General features: G+C 38.9%; 1 protein-coding gene across 1 annotated transcript in view; it reads right to left on the bottom strand.

Annotated features, from left to right (window-relative positions):
• Positions 1–6,212, bottom strand: part of ZNF112 (zinc finger protein 112) — a 36,257-nt gene extending 30,045 nt beyond the window's left edge. Inside the window, exon 1 of the mRNA XM_077747334.1 lies at positions 6,145–6,212. The gene's annotated coding sequence lies outside the window, so the exon portion shown is untranslated. The remainder of the gene's footprint in view (positions 1–6,144) is intronic.
• Positions 6,213–20,587: the final 14,375 nt, after the last annotated feature.

Raw genomic sequence — 20,587 nt, 5'->3', positions numbered from 1 at the left:
ATTTAATTTTAATTTAAAATACACTGACAAAGAAAAAATCTTAAAACAGCAAGACAAAAGAAATCAGTAACTTACAAGGGAAAACCCATAAGACTAGCAGGAGATTTCTCAATAGAAACTGCAGGCCAGAAGGGAGTGACAGGATATTTTCAACCACAAGATCATGACCTGAGCTGAAGTCAGACGCTCAACCACTCAACCAAAGGAGCCACCCTGAAAGGATAATTTCAAAATACTCAATTAGAAAATTCTGCAGCCAAGAATACTCTATCCAGCAAGGCTATCATTCAGAATAGAAGGAGAGAGAGTTTCCCAGACAAACCAAAGGAGTTCATGAGCTAAACCAGTCCTGCAAGAAATATTAAAGCGGACTGAATGGAAAGGAGACCAAAAGTGACAGTATGAAAGTAGGAAAAACAAAAGCACTAAAAATGAATATTCATGTAAACACTCAGTCAAGGAACTCACACACACACACACACACTCACACACACACACACACGGATATAAAATACAATAACATGTACCTACACTGTGGAGAGGAAAGGAGAAAAGAATAGGTTCAAACTTAAATGACCACCAAGGTAATATAGATTGCTATATGCAGAAGAGATTATATACCAACCTAATAGTGACCACATTAACAAAAAATATGCAACTGATAAAATATTAACTGATAAATATGCAAAGAATAAAGAGAAAGAAATCCAAATATATCACTAAGGAAAATGAGCAAAATATGAAAGAGGAAAAGACAAGATCAGAGAAAACCTCTAGAAACAGCCATAAAACAAGTAATAAAATGGCAATAAATGCATATCTATCATAATTACTTTGAATGTAAATCGACTAAATGCTCAATAAAAAACAGAGGGTTTCAGAATAGAGGAAAAAAAAAAGACCCATCTATACTCTGCCTACAAGAGATTCATTTTAGACCTAACGACACCTGTAGATTGAAAGTGAGGGGATGGAGAAACATTTAACATGCAAATGAAAGAATGTCAAAAGAAAACCAAAGTAGCAATACATACATCAAACAAACTGACTTTAAAACAAAGACTGTAACAAGAGACAAAGAAGGGCCTTACATAATAATAAAGGGAACAATCCAGAAAGAAGATATAACAATTGTAAATATTTATGCCCCAACATAGAAGTTCCCAAATATATAAAACAATTAATAACAAACATAAAGGAATTGATAATAATACAATAATAGTTGGGGGCTTTAACACCCCACTTACATCAATGCACAGACCATCTAAGTAAAAATCAACAAAGAAACAATGGCTTTGAATGAAACACTGGACCAGATGGACTTAACAGATATTTTCAGAACATTCCACCCTAAAACAACAGAATACACATTCTTTACAAGTGCACATAGAACGTGCACTGACTAGATCATATATTAGGTCACAAATCAGCCCTGAACAAATACAAAAAATCATTGCATGATCTCAAAAAGACTGAGATCATACCATGGATATTTTCTAACCACAACACTATGAAACTTCAAATCAATCACCAGAAAAAATCTGTAAAGACCACAAATACATATAGGTTAAATAACATGCTACTAAACAATGAATGGGCCAACCAGGAAGTAAAGAAGAAATTTAAAAATCCATGGAAACAAATGAAAATGAAAACATGACAGTTCAAAACCTCTGGGATGCAGCAAAAGTGGTCGTAAGGGGGAAGTAATATAGCAATAGAGGCCTACATCAAGAAGAAAGGGGTGGGGGGGAAGCAAGAAAAATCTCAAACAACCTAACCTTACATCTAAAGGAGCTAGAAAAAGAACAACAAATGGAACCTAAAGTTAGTAGAAAGAAATAATAAAGATTAAAGCAGAAATAAATGATATAGAAACTAAAAAAAAAAAAAATAGAACAAATCAATGAAACCAGGAGCTAGTTCTTTGAAAAAAATAATAAAATTGATAACCCTGCAGCCAGACTTATCAAAAATGAAAGGGAAAGGACCCAAATGAGTAAAATCACAAATGAGAGAGGAGATATATCGACCAACACCACAGAAATACAAACAATTATAAGAGAATCTTATGAAAAAGTACATGTCAACAAACTGGACAATCTGGAAGAAACAGATAAATTCCTGGAAACATATAAACTACCAAAACTGAAAAAGGAAGAAATAAAAACTTGAACAGACCAATAACCAGCAAAGAAATTGAATTAGTAATCAAAAATCTCCCAATAAACAAAAGTCCAGGGGCAGATGGCTTCACAGGGGAATTCTACCACACATTTAAAGAAGAGGTAATATCTATTCTTCTCAAACTATCTCAAAAAGTAAAAAAGGAAGGAAAACTTCCAAATTCATTCTATGAGAGCAGCATTACTCTAATACCAAAACCAGACACAGACTCCACTAAAAAAGAAAACAATATCCCTGATGAACATGGATGTGAAAATTCTCAATAAATACTAGCAAATCAGATCCAATAGTACATTAAAAGAATCATTCACCATAATCAAGTGGAATTTATTCCTGGGCTCCAAGGGTGATTCAATAGTTACAAATCAATGTGATATGCCACATTAATACAAGAAAAGTTAAGAATTATATGATCCTTTCAATAGATGCAGAAAAAGCATTTGACAAAGTACAATACCCATTGTTGATTAAAAAACCCTCAACAAAGTAGGTTTAGATGAACACCTCAATATAATAAAGGGCATATACAAAAAAAAAAAAAAAAAACACGGCTAATATCATCCTCAATGGGGAAAAATTGAGAGATTTTCCTCTATGGTGAAGGAACAGGACGGGGATGTCCACTCTCACCATTGTTATTTAACATAGTACTGGAAGTCCTAACCCAACAATCAGACAACAAAAAAATAAAAAATAAAAGGCATCCAAATCAGCAAGGAAGAAGTCAAACTTTCACTATTTGCAGATGACATGATACTCTATATAGAAAATTCAAAAAAATGCCACCAAAAAACTGCTACAACTGATAAACGAATTCAGTAAAGTCACAGGATTCAAAAAAACAGAATCTATTGCATTCTATACACCAATAATGAAGCAGCAGAGAGAGAAATCAAGGAACCAGGCTCATTTACAAGTGCACCAAAATAATAAAATACCTAGGAATAAACATAACCAAAGAGGTGAAAGACTTGTACTCTGAAAACTAGAAACACTAATAAAAGAAACTGATGGGAACACAAAGAAATGGAAAGGCATTCCATGCCTATAGATTGGAAAAACAAATATTGTTAAAATGTCAATACTACCCAAAGCAATCTATACATTTAATGCAATCCCTATCAAAATACCACCAACATTTTACACAGAGCTAGAACAAACAATCCTAAAATATGTATGGAATCACAAAAGACACTGAATAGACAAAGCAACCTTAAAAAGGCAAAGAAAAGCTGGAAGCACCAGAATTCCAGACTTCAAGTTAAGTTACAAAGCTGCAGTGATCAAAACGGTATGGTGGGGGCGCCTGGGTGGCTTAGTCGGTTAAGCGTCCGACTTCGGCTCAGGTCATGATCTCACGGTTTGTAGGTTCGAGCCCTTCATCGGGCTCTGTGCTGACAGCTAGCTCAGAGCCTGGAGCCTGCTTCGAATTCTGTGTATCTCTCTCTCTCTGACCCTCCTGTGCTCATGCTGTCTCTATCTCTCTCTCAAAAATAAATATTTTTTAAAAAACAGTATGGTACTGACACAAAAATAGACACAAAGACCAATGGAACAGAATTGAAAACCCAGAAATGGATCCACAATTATTTAGTCCGTTAATCTCAGGCAAAGCAGGAAAGCATATCCGATGAGAAAGACTGTCTTTTCAACAAATGGTGTTGGAAAAACTAGACAGCATGCAAAAGAATGAAACTGAAACACTTTCTTACATCATACACAAAAAATAAATCCAAAATGGATGAATGAAAAGACCTAAATGTGAGACACGAAGGCATCAAAATCTTAGAGGAGAACAGAGGCAGTAACCTCTTTGACACTGACTGCGGCAACTTCTGTCCAGATAAGTCTACTAAGGGAAGGGAAACAAAAGCAAAAAGTAAACTATTAGGATTACATCAAAATAAAAAGCTTCTGCACAGCGAAGAAAACAATCAACAAAATTAAAAGGCAATCTATAGAACAGTGGAAGATGTTTGCATGTCTGATAAAGGGTTAACATCCAAAACAAATGAAGAACTTATACAAATCAACACCCAAAACCAAATAATCCAGTTAAGAAATGGGCAGAATGGGGCGCCTGGGTGGCTTAGTCGGTTAAGCGTCCGACTTTCGCTTAGGTCATGATCTCGCGGTTCGTGGGTTCGAGCCCCGCATCGGGCTCTGTGCTGACTGCCAGCTCAGAGCCTGGAGCCTATTTCAGAGTCTGTATCTCCCTCTCTTTCTGACCCTCCCCTGCTCACGCTGTCTCTCTCTCTCTCTCTCTCTCTCTCCCCTAGAAATAAATAAAAATTTAAAAAAAAAAAAGAAATGGGCAGAAGACATGAGCATACAAGTCTCCAAATAAGGCATTCAGATGGCCAACAGACACATGGAAAGATGCTCAACATCACTTATCATCAGGGAAATGCGAATCAAAACCACATTGAGATATCACCTCACATCTGTCAGAATGGCTAAAATCAACGACAGAAGAAACAATTGTTGGCGAGGATATGGAGAAAAGGGATCCCTCTTACACCACTGGTGGGAAGGCAGACTGGTACATCCGATATGGAAAATGTATGGAGGCTCCTCAAAAAGTTATAAATAGAACTACCCTATGATCCAGAAATTGCACTACTAGGTATTTACCCAAAGGAAATAAAAACACTGCTTTGAAGGGATACAAGCACCCCCATGTTTACAGCAGCATTATCTACAATAGTCAAATCATGGAAACAGCCCAAGTGCCCCTCAACTGATGAATGGATAAGGAAGATGTGGTATATGTATACACAATGGAATACTATTCAACCTTAAAAAAAAAAAAAGAACGAAATCTTACCATTTGCAACAGCATGGACAGAATTAGAGTATTATCTAAGTCAAGTAAGTTAGTCAGAGAAAGACAAATACCATATTATTTCATGCCTATGTGGAGTTTCAGAAACAAAACAAAGAGCAAAGGAAAAGAGAGAGACAAACCAAGAAACAGACTCTCAACTATAGAGAACTGATGGGTACTAGAATGGAGGTAGTGGAGGGATGGGTGAACTAGGAGATGGGGATTAAGGAGGGCACTTATTTTTTTTTTAACTCTNCCCAAGGAGGGCACTTGTGATGACCATCAGGTGTTGCACTTTAAGTGCTTAATTACTATATTGTACACCTGAAACTAATATTACACTGTGTTAACTAACTGGAATATAAATTAAAACTTTTAAAAAGTAAATATAATCCTCATTGTTCATGCCCAAGAAGGAAAGGAGGCTGAGAGAAATCACAACTTCCTCAGAACTGCCGTGTACATTACAGTGGACAGTTCAGACAACATCCGGGAATAACCCCTACAAAAACCTAAATTTAGGTTTAAAAACCAATTAGGAATCTAGGGTGCAGCTTCGCTTCCTTCAGGGATCTTAGAGGGGCTAGGGACACGGGCGCAGGAGCTCTGACCCCATCCCAGGTTCACAGAAGCTTTCAGGGAACTGAGAAATGAAAACAAGAGACTTTATTATTCTTAGGTTTTTGTTGTTGTTATTTTTTAACCCCAAACCAGGCTCTAAATCCTTCACTTCTACAACCTCACTTAACTCGCGAAATAACTCTATTAGGTGGACGCTAGTATCAACTCAAAGAAGAGGAAACAGATGCAGAGACGCACAGAAATTCTCCGAATATTCCACGGCTAGGATGCGGCAGCACTGGCTGGTGGTCGGGGGAAAGTGGGGGGAGGCGCGGAGCCAGGAGCCTCTCACTCCAGGCGAGGTGGGAGACCGGCCGGGCCCCGAGGCGGGGATGCACCCACCGCCCCGTAATCCACAGAGCTCATTCAAAGGGAACACCAACCCCGCCCTTGGCCGCAGGCGGATTTTCTTCCCTAGGTTCGAGAGCCTGGTCGCCGTGGGCCAAGGCAATGGGAAGTACGGTGAGTACGGCCAAGGACAGAGCCCCCGAGGGGGAGGGAGGGCTCACCTTTCGGGATGGAAAGAAGGCCGCGGCCTCGCGTACCTGGAGCGGAAGCGACTCTGCCTCCAGAGACCTCCTGGACTACGCTTCCCAGAATTCCCGGCGGGAGCAGGGACGCAGCCTTGGCCTCCTGCGGCGGAAGTTATCCAGCCTCGCTGTGTTCCGGGACTACACTTCCCAGAATTCCCAAGGAACTCGTCCTCTTCCTAGGGCGGAAGTGTAGGCTGTCACTTCCAGTGAGAGGCTGGATTCTGTTTCACAGCCTGCGGGTCGGAGCGAATTCTGTAAGCCCGAAACGCTGCCAAGTGTACAGAGCCCCTTGATGTACATCTGCATTATCTCTCCAGCCAACCATGCAAGCATGGCGTCTTTGGGGAGCGTAATGCGTCTGACCTTGTGGACTGCAACTCCCGGAATCTGCGGAGTGGCTTTTCCTCAAGGTTCTCCTCTCTCTTCGGGATAGTCAATATTTGGACAGTCGATTTTCTCTTTGGGATAGTCAGTACGAATTAATTCTATACTGTTAGTGGAGCTTGGCCGCCACCTCCCCCGTCGTTTTCTTGATTTTTTCTTCCAAAGGTGACAAAACCTAAAAACAAAAAAACTCAACCAAAACAAACTACCTAGCTATTCTAAGAACTACCTTCTAGAGACTAGTGAACTGCATAAAAAGGAGAGGGGAAGGGATTATGGAAAGGAAACGATGGCGTGGGGGTGGGGGGAGCCGAATGCAGATACTAAAAGGAAATTGTGCTGCCCTACACTGAGTTCCGAATTTGACAAATACAGAGTCTCAAACTTACTTTGCCTGGATTGCCTTTTTTATTCTACATGGGCATGCATGCATCTAGAACTGACTGTGCTACCTACCCGGAAGTATTCATCCTAAGATCCACAAGAATGGATGTGGATGCCAAGAATCCACAAGAAATAGAGGCAACCATTGATCAGGCCATAAAGCAGAAGCAACAAATGTTTTCCACATTCCCTTGGCTTTCATTGCTGATTATGAAACGTAAGTCATAAGGCAAATGGAAGGAACTATACTGATGGAGACAAAACATTGGAAACCTTTATAAAATCTTGAAATAGTTTCTTTCTTTAAGCGTCTGGTATCACATCACTGCTCTTCTCCCTGCTCTAAGTATAAAAACTTTAAGCTGTCTTATGGAGGATGTGATTCAGGGAGGACACGGGATGAAATAATGGCTTAATCCATAAAATCTGCAGAGAGAAAATAAGAGAAGAAAAAGTTTAATTGCCCAATTTTCTCCTGGGGAAGAAATATATTATCATTTTCCTTTATGCTCATATATCCATTGTATTCCATGCTATGTCACTTGCGTCTCCTGTAATCTAGAACAGCTTCCCTTCTTTTTTGTGTGCTCTTGACCTGCTGAAATAAGTAGCTCGGTTGGCAAGTAGGATTGCTCACATTCTGGATTTGTTTAATGGCTCTTCTGGCATGTAGTGTCCTGAAATGCCAATATTTTCTGTAAAGTATAACTTAAGCCCTAGATTTTTGGCAATAATAAGTACAGTGTGGTGCTGAAAATGCCTGAACAAGGTCCAATACAATGTCCAACTGAAACTGTCTCAAATGCTGGGCAAGTACTCTTACTGAGGATTGAAAGAAAAATGACAGGATAGGTGTAGACACAAAATGAAGAAATATTTTACAATCTCTATAAATAAGAAAGAGTTTTATTTAAGCACAAGCTGCCTGGGAAACACTCTTCACAGGGAAGAATGTGTTCTAGAGAATGAAGAGTTTTCAAGGGATTATATCTCTTTTTTTGTACATATTTTATAAAAGCTCAAAAGGTTATAGATTAACATATATGCATGGATCACAAGTTTTAACATCAAGGAATGCAGGGAGAAGGAACACTGCTGGATATCTTAAGGACAAGATGGTTTTCCTTTAGGCTAATCATTTACAGAGCAGATGCACAATGTATGCTGGTTGTGCTATAAATCAGGCTTTGGGTTTAAACAAAGTTTATGTGCTTATGTATATAAGTCATGCTGACTTATATAGAAATCTAAAATGGCTTCCCTTATATCTCAGGCCTTTAGAGAGCTTTTTTTTCTCATCACATCCATTATGTGAAAATGGTGAGTGGTTCAAAAGGACCAGAACCGAGTTAAGAAACATGCGGGGTACCAAAATAACAACACAGGAAACAACGGGTGTTGGTGAGCATGAGGAGAAAGAGGAACCCTCTTACAATGTGCGTGAGAATGCAAACTGGTGCAACCACTCTGGAAAACAATATGGAGGTTCTGCAAAAAGTTAGAAATAGAACTACCCTACAATCCAGCAATTGCACGACTAGGTATTTACCTAAAGGATACAAAAATACTGATTCAAAGGGATACATGCACCCCAATGTTTATAACAGCACTATCAACAATAGACAAATTATGGAAAGAGTTCAAATGTCCATCAACTGATGAGTGGATAAAGAAGTTGTGGGGGGGGGTGTGTGTGTAATGGAATATTACTCAGCCATCAAAAAGAATTAAATCTTGCCATTTGCAATAGGTGGATGGAGCTAGAGTGTATTATGCTAAGCGAAATAAGTCAGTCAGAGAAAGACAAATACTATATGATTTCACTCATATGTGGAATTTAAGAAACAAAACATGAACATGGGGCAGGGGAGGGGCAAACCATAAAACAGGTCCTAACTATAGCAAAGAAACTGATGGCTACTGGAGGGGAGATAGATGGAGAAGGGGTTAAATGGGTGATGGGTATTAAGGAGGGCATTTGTTATGAGTACTGGGTGTTGTATATAAGTGATTAATCACTAAATCCTATGCCTGAAGCTAATATTACACTATATGTTTACTAATAAAAACTTAGAAGATTAAAAAAAGAATACCATGTGATTCTTAATATAACAATCCCTCCCAAAGGGCAACGTTTTTAAAAATGCTTAATAGTTTGTATATTAAAGAGGATCAATCTGATAATAGGTGAGTTTTTTGGATAAAATGACAGGGAAATTTTGAAATGCAGTGGACAAAGAATGTTTTAATACACTTCCACTCCCTGTAATAATAAAACAGGCCATTTGAATAAGCATCTGACAGATGATGGGTAGATACATTTTTAAAGCTGATGAGAGGCATCAAAAGACAGGATGCTGGAGAATTAGTGGGCTAAAACAAAAATGTTGACAAATCCATGTGAAGATGTATTATTAAAACAGTTAGAAATCACAAATTACTGGGGCGCCTGGGTGGCTTAGTTGGTTAAGCATCCGACTTTCGCTTAGGTCATGATCTCGCGGTTCGTGGGTTCGAGCCCCGCGTCGGGCTCTGTGCTGACTGCCAGCTCAGAGCCTGGAGCCTGTTTCAGTCTGTGACTCCCTCTCTCTCTGACCCTCCCCTGCTCATGCTGTCTCTCTCTCTCTCCTAGAAAAAAAAAAATTAAAAAAATTAAAAAAAAAAAAAGAAATCACAAATTACCAAGGAAAAGAATGAAAAAGGAAACATCACTATACATTCTAAGGACATAAAGGGATATTAATATGGAACTTAATGCCAATGAAATTGAGAACTTAAACGAATAAACTTCTAGAGAATTTAAAACACCTACCAAAATAGACACAAGAAGTTATCACAAATCTGAATAGAACAAGCACTGAAAATGGAATTTATTAAAAATGCACAAAGGAGGGGCGCCTGGGTGGCTTAGTCGGTTAAGCATCCGACTTTCGCTTGGGTTATGATCTCGCGGTTCGTGGGTTCGAGCCCCGCGTCGGGCTCTGTGCTGACTGCCAGCTCAGAGCCTGGAGCCTGTTTCAGTCTGTGACTCCCTCTCTTTCTGACCCTCCCCTGCTCACGCTGTCTCTCTCTCTCTCTCCTAGAAATAAAAAAAAATGCACAAAGGAATTCTCTAGTCTCAGATAATGTCATCAGTGACTATCAAACATTTAAAGAAAACATGCTTATCTTAGAATACAATGGAATATTACGCAGGGATCAAAAAATGAAATCTTGCCATTTGCAATAATGTGGATGGAACTAGAGTGTATTATGCTAAATAAGTCAATCAGAGAAAGACAAATATATGATTTCATTCATACGTGGAATTTAAGAAACAAAACAGATGAGCATAGGGGAAGAGAAGGAAAGTAAAACTTAACAGAAATGCAAAAAAAATGGAGAGGTCGATAAATTTATCATCTATTCATGATGAGAAAAGTTAGGAAACTGGCAATAAATGACAGCTCACGTGGAAAGCAATGTGAAGGGTTGAAGACATTTGCTAGGAGATTGGGAATAAGATAATGGTGCTTACCTTATCCACTTCTGCTAAACATTGCTTTTGCCCTTTATTCTTCCATCTTGCCAGCTTGTCTGATTAATTTTAATAACTTATGTGTAGATCCTTTGGGTTTTTTATGTACATGAGCACATGTTGACTTCAGGCTTGCACCAATGTGGCACTGCAGAGCTGTGGGAAGAAGGGAGGTATTCCATACGTGGTGCTGAGTCCACTTGGGTACTGAGGGGGCAAAAATGGTCTTTACCTCAAGCAATAAGCAAAAATCTCATGCTGGTGGACTATAGAGCCAAATGTGAAGTATTTCTTTTTTTAAATTTTTTAAATTAAAGAAATTTTTTGAGATAGAGAAAGAGAGAGAAACAGAGTGCAAGCAGGGGAGGGGCAGAGAGAGAGAGAGAGAATCTGAAGCCAGATCCAGGCTCTGAACTGTCAGCACAGAGCCCAACATGGGGCTCAAACTCATGGACTGTGAGATCTTGACTTGAGCCAAAGTCAACCGCTTAACCGACTGAGCCACCCAGGTGCCCCCCAGATTTCGTTTTGTTTTGTTTTGTTTTTTTTAAATAAAGCCCACTGTAATATCTCCTGCCCCCTGGAGATTTCTGAATTCAAATGAGAAGCACATTTGTGTCAATTAGATGTTTAACAATGGTGCTCACACAGAATATTTAAATATTTCAAGTGTATAATGGAACTAAATTCTAGGGAGACAAACAGGGGAATGGGAGGGAAGCAAGTACTTTTAGACTGCGATTCACATACTTGGTATCAGAATCACCCAAAGAGCTAAGAAAGAAGAGAGATCCAGTCTCCTTAAGCTGTTATAGGGTTTGGATTCTTTTTTATACTTCTACCAAATCTCCCAGGTAATTCTAACACCTAATTTCGAGAATTACTGCCTTAAAAAAACATTGTAATATTCTCTATGTTTCCTAATGGAACTGACTGAATTTCCCACACACTACAATTATACTGTACTCTGTTACACAGAAGGCACCTAGGGTGTGCTAGGAAGTATTCCAACCACTTTTTATATAATCTTATTGAATCCTCATGACCACCTTATGTGAGAGGTACTGATATTATTCCCAATGTACAGGCTAGGAAACTAACCAACTCCTTCCAGCTAAAGGGAGCAGAGTATTGCCCAAGATCACAAGCCATTGAGTCACGCTTCTGAGATTTAGCCCTGGCGCAGCCACTAATTGGTTCTGTGACTTTAGTCCAGACAAAATTGATCTCTCTGCACCTATTATTATCTATCTGTAAAATGGGGATAATTACAGGGTTGTTATGAGAAAGAAATAAGTTAATACATGAAAATTGGCAATACTTTCTGAGTCCTCAGGGAGTCTCCATAAATATTGCCTGTTACCAGCCCCAGCATAATCAGCATGGGATAAACAGAGAACTCGTGTATAAGCATCCATTCACTTCTGAAGAATTTGTTTTACACCGTCAAAGTACAAACAATAATTATCATTCAGTGTTTGAAGTCACTGAAAAAGTTGGTGATGCTACTGTCCACCAATAGTACAGGAGATAAAGGAATCTCCTTAGACTGTTTCTATTCTGTTTTGCTTCCTAATTCCCCTTTTATAAACCTCTATGACAGCTACACCAGGCACAACCACAACGACTAGCCCCTCAGCAAATCTAGGGCTGGCTCTGGGCACACAAAAAAGAATAAGATAGTTTATGCAAAAGAAGAATCTGTAAGAACGCCTGGGTGGCTCAGTCAGTTAAGCACCTGACTCTTGATTTCGGCTCAGGTCATGATCTCATGGTTCATGAGATGGAAGGAACCCCATGTCAAGCTGTGCACTGACAGCACAGAGCCTGCTTGGGATTCCGTCTCCTCCTCCTCCTCCTCTCTCTCTCTCTCTCTCTCTCTCTCTCTCTCTCTCTCCCTCCCCTGCCCTCTCTCTCTCTCTCTCAAAATAAATAAATAAAACCTTAAAAAAAGAAGAAGAATCTGCAGCTTAGAGGGAGAGCCAGAGAAGAAAACAAGAGCTACTAGAGAGAAGCATGTCAAACTCCAGGGAAAACAAAACGTAATACCATCCTTCCCCAAACCACAACTCACTTGTACCACCTAGCCTTCTCATATCAGTACCTTCTCTGCTGCCAAAAGGAAAAACTTAGTGTTGCTGTGAACACCTTTGATCTGGGTATATGAAAATTTATGAAATCAATTTTTGAGTTATAACTGATTCTAAGAAATTAGGTTAAAATACTCAACAAAATAAATGGAAGAATGGGGAGGTTAGATACAATAAAACTGGCAAATAATGAAAAGGGTTAAAGCTCAGTGATGGTTCTATGGGGATATAATATCCTATTTTTAGTGAGTTTGGCCACATTGTCATTTCCAAAGGAAAAAGGAAAAGGAGGAGAAAAAAGACCTGACTCCTCTTTCATAAAAAGTATATAAATAAACATAAAAATCTACTGAAAAAATACATTAAGATGTTAACAGTTGTTATCTGTACATCCTGGGATTATGAATAATTCAAAATTTTCTTTATGCTTTATATGGTCTCTTAATTATCTACAATACACAGCTATTATCTCAATAATCAAAGTATCAACTAAGTACTACTCAAAATAAAATACACATAATTGAAGATGCCTAAAAATGTTTATTAGAAACACAACACTTATTAACATGGTTTTCATAGTCTTTTACAAATGATTCCTTTCAAATCTGAAACAAGCAGATTAAGAAATGCTGCTGGGGTCTGAGAATAGCTGGACTCAATTCCCAACTCAGCTGCTTAATAGTTGGATGGTCTCAGGTAGGTAGCTTTTGCCCAGTGTCTCATTTCCCTCCTTTTTATTATTATTTTTTATTTTTTAGTGTTTATTTATTTTGAGAGACAGACCGAGTGTGAGTGGCGGAGGGGCAGAGAGAGAGGGAGGCACAGAATCCGGAGCAGGCTCCAGGCTTGAGCTGTCAGCACAGAGCCCGACACAGTGCTCCAGCTGTGAGATCATGGATTGAGCCCAAGTCGGACTCTCAACCCACTGAGCCACCCAGGCGCCCCGCATTTCCCTCCTTTTTATATGAGTTAATAATCCACCTCGTTAGGCTGTTGGGAGGGTTAAATGTGGTGATTTGTATAAAGCCCTTAATATAGTATTTAGCACTGAATACTTAACTGTGATCACTATTTCTTATGCCCAAGTACCCCTCCAACCCACTCCTATATTTATTCAACAAACCTTTGGACACATAGCAGAGTCTTCCAATTATGATTATTAAAAGAAAAACCTTCTCCCCAAGGAAGATAAATGACTTAGCAGAAAGAAGCATGCTAAGTCCTTCCCAGGCCAGGTTCTGCAGCTAGGAGCCAAAGAGTCAATACCTATTCCTTTTTCCAGCCCGCTTCCAGGAATCAGAGCTGGGAAGGGAAAGGAGGCAGAGAGAAATGAGAACTTTGTCTCCCTCCTACGTGAGTCACAGAGGACATCCCCATACGCTACTTTGGAAACACATACACCTCTCCCACACCACCTTTTTCAAGATATAAAGTTTGCGGGAGGAATCTAGGAGTTGCTCAGATTCCTCCAGGGATTAGAAAAGCTTTTAGGTAACAGTCACTTCTCAGGAAACTTAAATATATTAATTAAAAGAAAGTCATCTCTGGGGGCGCCAGGGTGGCTGCGTTGGTTAAGCATCCAACTCTTTTTTTTTTTAATGTTTTTATTTATTTCTAGGAGAGAGAGAGAGAGACAGCGTGAGGAGGGGAGGGTCAGAGAGAGAGGGAGTCACAGACTGAAACAGGCTCCAGGCTCCGAGCTGGCTGTCAGCACAGAGCCCGACGCGGGGCTCGAACCCACGAACCGCGAGATCATGACCTAAGTGAAAGTGGGACGCTTAACCGACTAAGCCACCCAGGCGCCCCAAGCATCCAACTCTTGATTTCAGCTTGGGTCATGATCTCAGTTTGTGAGTTCAGGCCTCGTGTGGGACTCTGCTGGCAGCTCAGAGTTTGTTTGGAAATCTGTCTCTCTCCCTCTCTCAGTCCCTCCTGCTCGCGTGCTCTCTTTCTCTCAAAAATAAGTAAATAAACATTAAAAAAGGAAACGAAAATCATCTCTACCAGTAGTTTTAAAACCTCTATCTGTGACTATCCCACTTAACTCGCCAAATAACTCTACTAGGTAGTTAGTATTATTCCCCTCATTTTATGGAAAAAGAACGCAAGACACAGATAGCTGAAGTTATTTGCCCGTCTCACACCTCAAGGACGTGGCAGAGTTGCAGAGAAAACAGAACACAGGAGATCCTCTACCCGCTGAGCAATCTCTATAAACCTGGAGAGCTCACTCAAATGGGGGCCCAAACCCACCCTCCGCTGCTGTCTACAGATTCCTCTTCCAGAAGGCCAAAGAGAAAAGGCATCTGACCCCCGCCAAGAGAAAAGGCATCGCTGCCAATGCTGTCTCAGCCCCCTCAGGGAAGACGCCGCCACCACCGCACTTCCCCAGAGTGGAAGTGACTCCTACAATGCTCCCATAATTCCTAAGGAGACGCTGGTCACAGCCATGCCTTCTGGAAACGAAGTTCCTGACTACCGCGTGCTCATAGACTGACCTTTACCAAAACCACGGGAAAAACTGGTCATTTGTCTTTGCCTTCCTGGGGTGGAAGGTTGGCCACAGCTTCAAATCTGGCATATGTTTCACATGATTCCGGAGCAGTATGCAAACTTCTTAGCCATGTCCTCTTTGAACAAAAATGCCTCCAAAACCACAGAATTCTAATTTATACTTATTCCCTCCCCCCTCCCCCCGCACATGTCTCTGTCTCTGTGAATTTCTTGGACCACAATTTCCAGAATCTTTTTCAGGTAGCACTTAACCCCAGCCTTTTCTTTTTTCTTTTAGATGATTAGGTTTACTCCATCAGTTCTATCTCACTGGTCGAGATGGGCCTTCTTTTCCCTTTTTCTCTTTCACATATGACAATACAAATAGGGATGTCCAAAAAAATCCCTCTAGTAGAGAAGAAGGAAGTTTGAAAAATGAAAAGAAACTGAGACACAGGTTATAAAAGGGAATATGTATGTAGGCTAAAAATGCAGACTTTGAAATTGGGCATCACCGACCCTACCTTCACTGGGTTTTCTACTTTATTCCATACATGGTAGATGCACCCAGAACTCAAAGTGTTACCTGGCATTAGCTATTCATTCCATGATTCAAAAACCCAAGAGGGGCCCCTGGGTGGCTCAGTTGGTTAAACATGCGACTTCAGCTCAGGTCATGACCTCACTGTTTGTGGGTTTGAGCCCCGCATTGGGCTCTGTGCTGACAGCTCAGAGCCTGGAGCCTCCTCCAGATTCTGTGTCTTCCTCTCTCTGCCCACCCCCACCCCCAACTCATGCTCTGTCTTTATCTCTCAAAAATAAATGTTTAAAAAAATTTTTAAAAAGAACCCGCAAGAAAGTGATGCAAACTTTATTAAAGTATAAAGCAGAAACAGCAAAAACTTGAGGCTTTTCCTTGACTCTCACTGCTCATTATGAAATGTGAGTTGTGGGTCAAATGAAAGGAGATGCCCTGATGTGGAGATATCATTTTAATATAAGCAGGCAAACAGTATATAAAAATTGGGATTATTTTTATATACTGATTGTTGCTTGTTCAAGTTCAAGCATCACATAACCTACACCCATCCTACTCTTGATGTCATAAATACAACAAAGTGCCTTAAAAACATGGAAACCAGTGAATTTAGTGAAGTGAGCTGTGGAAGGTTAGACTCAAATCCAGAAAATCCGACAACAAAAATGCACTTCTACTTTCCACCTTTTCTTCAGGACAAGAACTAAAAGATATCTATGCCTTTAATCATGAAAAATGTCAAACATATACAGAAGCACAAAAGAGAATGAAATATTCCATAGCCTCATCCCTCATCCTCCGGATTCGACAATTATTATCAATATTTGCCACACTTCCTTTATCTATTTTTATCTTTCTTTTTTCTTTAATACTTTAAAGCAAACCATGACAGCGTATTATTTTTCCTCTAATATTTCCATGTATGCTTCAAAAATTACATTTTCTGCTATAACCACAATACAACCATCACGTAGAAAGTTAATACTAGCTTCTTAACATTATTTCATACTTAACAAAATAAAACTTCACGTTTTCTAATCATTTCAAAAATGTCTATTCATTGTACCTGATTGCTGTCTCTTCCATTTATTTCACTCTAGAAGAGTATTCTCTTCCATACGTTTTTAATTCATGCCCTTGACCTGCTGAAGAAACCAGGTCATTTGTTGGGAGGATGTTCCACATCCTGGATTTTTTTTAAATTTATTTTTGAGAGAGAGATAGAGACAGCATGAGCAGGGGAGGGTCAGAGAGAGAGGGAGACACAGAATCTGAAGCAGGCTCCAGGCTCTGAGCTAGCTGTCGGCACATAGCCAGATGCGGGGCTCAAACCCACGAACCGTGAGATCATGACCTGAGCTGAAGTTGGATAATTAGCCGACTGAGCCACCCAGGTGCCCCCTACATTCTGGATTTTTAAAAAGGTTTCCTCATGTTGTCATTTAACAGTTTCGACAATTCGTCCTATGGTTCTGATAAACTACAATTTAGATTTAAAAGGCAGATTAGATTATGGTTCATCTTTTTGGGGCATGAATTCCTCATAGGTAGGTTTATTTTGGGCTTGTTCAGCACCACCCTCTCCTCAGTGAAGACCATAGCACAGTTTTTAATTTCACTGCAACCTATTTCAAAGACATTGTATTTCAACCATGCCTACAAATGTCCACCAGAAGGGCATTGTTGAAAGAATTTGAAAGAAAGAGTGAGGATTTTGAGTCTTTTTTTCTTCTACCTTCCAATGACCAATCTCATCCTATTAAGCATCCAAAGTCTTGCAAAGTATGCTGCAGTCAACATCCATGCCCACTTGTTCTTGAGTTCTGGAGTTTACCATATGAGGAATTCCTGGAGTGGAAACCCCAGAATCTCAGAATGCACATACTGCATATTTAAAGCAATATTCCCAGCACCATCCTCCAAGATGACTGGTCTGATCAATGCAGCCAATAGTATTTGGGAAACTTTTTTCCAAAAATCACACCATGAACTAAAACATATCATTTTCTTTCATGTTTAAAATATTTCAACCATTGCACATACCTACTTCTTTGAGTTATCTCTGTGCCACTAAAGCAGTGCTTCCTAGACAAGGTCATGAATGTTGACAGAGTATCTCAAAAATAATTTGTAAATCACAACTTTCCAATACCAAATCATAGTTTTAAAAAATATTTTTACATGTTTATTTTTTGAGAGATAGAGACAGAGCACGAGTTGGGGGAGGGGGTGCGGCAGAGAGAGGGAGACACAGAATCTGGAGGAGGCTCCAGGCTCTGAGCTGTCAGCACAGAGCCCAATGCGGGGCTCAAACCCACAAACAGTGATAGTTATTTAAACCAAAACAGAGACAAATCAATATTCCCCATGCAATAGCATCATTACTCTCATTTGCATTGCAGAGAGCTTTCTAAAGGAGGAGACTAAATGATGGATTTAGAGCTACTATGCCAGCAAATATACTTAACCTACAGCCTATGGGAGCACATGCTATTGACTGGTTCACACAGCATCCATTCATAATCCCTTTGCCCTGTATGTCTCTTATACAAAACTGGTAAAAACCAGAATACTCACCTTGTTGGTATTCCTTAAGTCTACAAGTCTATGGAACACAGTTTCAGCAATGAGACAAAAGTGTAAGTCTGCTATCTATTCCAGACAGAAGGGAAACAACTTGGCTGTAATTGAGGATATGAGGAGAATAAAGGAGACTGAAAAGGTAGTAGGATAAATAAATGGTAGAAATTGATGAGATCAAAGTGAGGGTAAAACATAGAAAGATCTGAGAAGATAAGGTATGTTGGTGATACTTTGAATAGAAGTTCTGAAGGGACTGAAGATACTGGTGATTTAAGGTCTAGAGTATGACCATGGGAGTGAATTCTCCAGGTAGGATGGAAAACAAGATCACAGGTAGCATGGATACCAAGTAGTTAAAGTTATGAATGTGGATACTGAAAAGCAAGAATTATGAAAGGTATAGTGCTAGACGGGTGATAATGAGACAGAAGGCAAAATCTTTAAGAAATTTTCTTGAAACTTTTTTCACAAATGCATGTTGAATTTTGTGAAATGTCCTTTTCTTCATCGATTGAAATGATATGATCTTTATCTTTCATTTTATTAATGTGGTATATCATAATGATTGATTTGCAGATATTGAACCATCCTTGCATCCCTGGAATAAATCCCACTTGATCACACTGTGTGGTTGAGTAAAATCAACCAGGTGAAATTAATGGCTCCTTTAAAACTGCTGTGATTCTTTGAGATTCAGAAACCTATAAAGGTTAAACACTGCAAATATAAAACATTATATGCACATTAAAGACTCAAGAAAAATACATTTCCCTATTAGAAACATTGTTTTCTTTGAGTTTTACAATCTAAAAGCATATGAAGACAATAATTTCAGAATAGAGGAGAACTTCCTTGGCTTGACAGAGTATCTACAAAAACAAACAAACAAACGAACCCTACAGCTAACATCATACCTAATGTGGAGAATCTAGAAGTTTTCTCACTAAGATCAGGAACAGTGCAAAGATGTTCCCATTCAACATCCCACTCTTTTCAACATCACACTAGAAGTTCTAGCAAATGCATTAGGACAAGAAAAGGAGGTTAAAAGTATACAGATTGGGAAGGAAGAAATACAACTGTCATTTTTCACAGATTACATCTATGTAGAAAGTAAAAAAGAATTGAAAAAAATTCCCAGAACTAATAAATCATTATAGCAAGGTTGCAGGGTACAAAGTTACTAGGAAAGTCAATCACTTTCCTATATACCAACAATGGAGAAGTAATTTAAAATTAAAACATAATACCATTAACACCCCCAAAATGAAATACCTAGTTATAAATCTAACGAAATGTGTAAAAGATCTATGTGAGGAAAACTACTAAACTCTGATGAAAGAAATTAAAGAATAACTAAATAAATGGAAAGTTATTCCATGTTTATGGATAGGAAGATTCAACATTGTTAAGATATCAGTTCTTCCCTATTTCAACTACAGATTCAATTAAATACCAATCAACATCCCAGCAAGCTATTTTGTGGATATTGGAAAACTTATTCTAAAATTTATATGGGGAGTAAACGACCCAGAATAGCCAACACAATAATAAAGAACAAAAAAGTTGTAGTACTGACACCATTTGACTTCAAGATGTACTATGCCACACTATAGCTACATTGATGAAGACAGTGTTGATGAAAGAATAGACAAACAGATCAATATAACAGGATAGAGAGCCCACAAATAGACTCAAATAAAATCAGTCAATTGACCTTTGACAGGGGAGTAAAGGCACAACAGTGCATCAGTGATAATCTTTTCAACAAATGATTCTGGAACAACTAGATGTCCTAATGCAAAAAGAAGAATGAGGAGGAGGGAGGGGGAGAAGGAGGAAAGAAAAGAAAAAGGAGTCTAGACTCAGACCTTACATCCTCCACATAAATTAACTCTAAGTGTATCAAAGACTTAACTGTAAATTTCAAATGTAAAACTCCTAGAAGATAATACAGAGGAAAATCTAGATGATCTTGAAAATGGCTTGCCTTGTAGATCAACATAAAAGAAATAGTTGATAAACTGAACTTCATTTAAAGTTAAAACTTCTGCTCTGTGAAAGACCATCTCAAGACAAAATATACAAAGAACTCTCAACACTCAACAAGAAAACAAACAATCCAATTTTATTTATTTAACATTAACAAGCTAATTCTAAAATTCACAATCTTAAAAAATTTTTAAAAATAAAATTCTAGGTCTTAAAAAGAACCAACTTGGGATATTTATATGATATGATCTCAAAATTTTCTATTAAATTACAATAATCATGAGAATGTGGAATTGACAAAGGAGTCCACGTATGTATGTCAACTAAGATTTTTCTACAAACGTGATAAGGTAATTCAGTTGGGAAAGGATAGTCTTCAGTGGAAGGAATTTGAACAGCTGGATATCCATATGGGAAGAAAAGATGAAACCTAATTTT

This window comes from Crocuta crocuta, unplaced genomic scaffold (genome assembly GCF_008692635.1).
Source record: "Crocuta crocuta isolate KB4526 unplaced genomic scaffold, BGI_CrCroc_1.0 scaffold334, whole genome shotgun sequence".
NCBI lineage: Eukaryota > Metazoa > Chordata > Mammalia > Carnivora > Hyaenidae > Crocuta > Crocuta crocuta.
The sequence above is the reverse complement of the archived record's forward strand: the minus strand, read 5'-3'. Positions and strand labels throughout refer to the sequence as shown.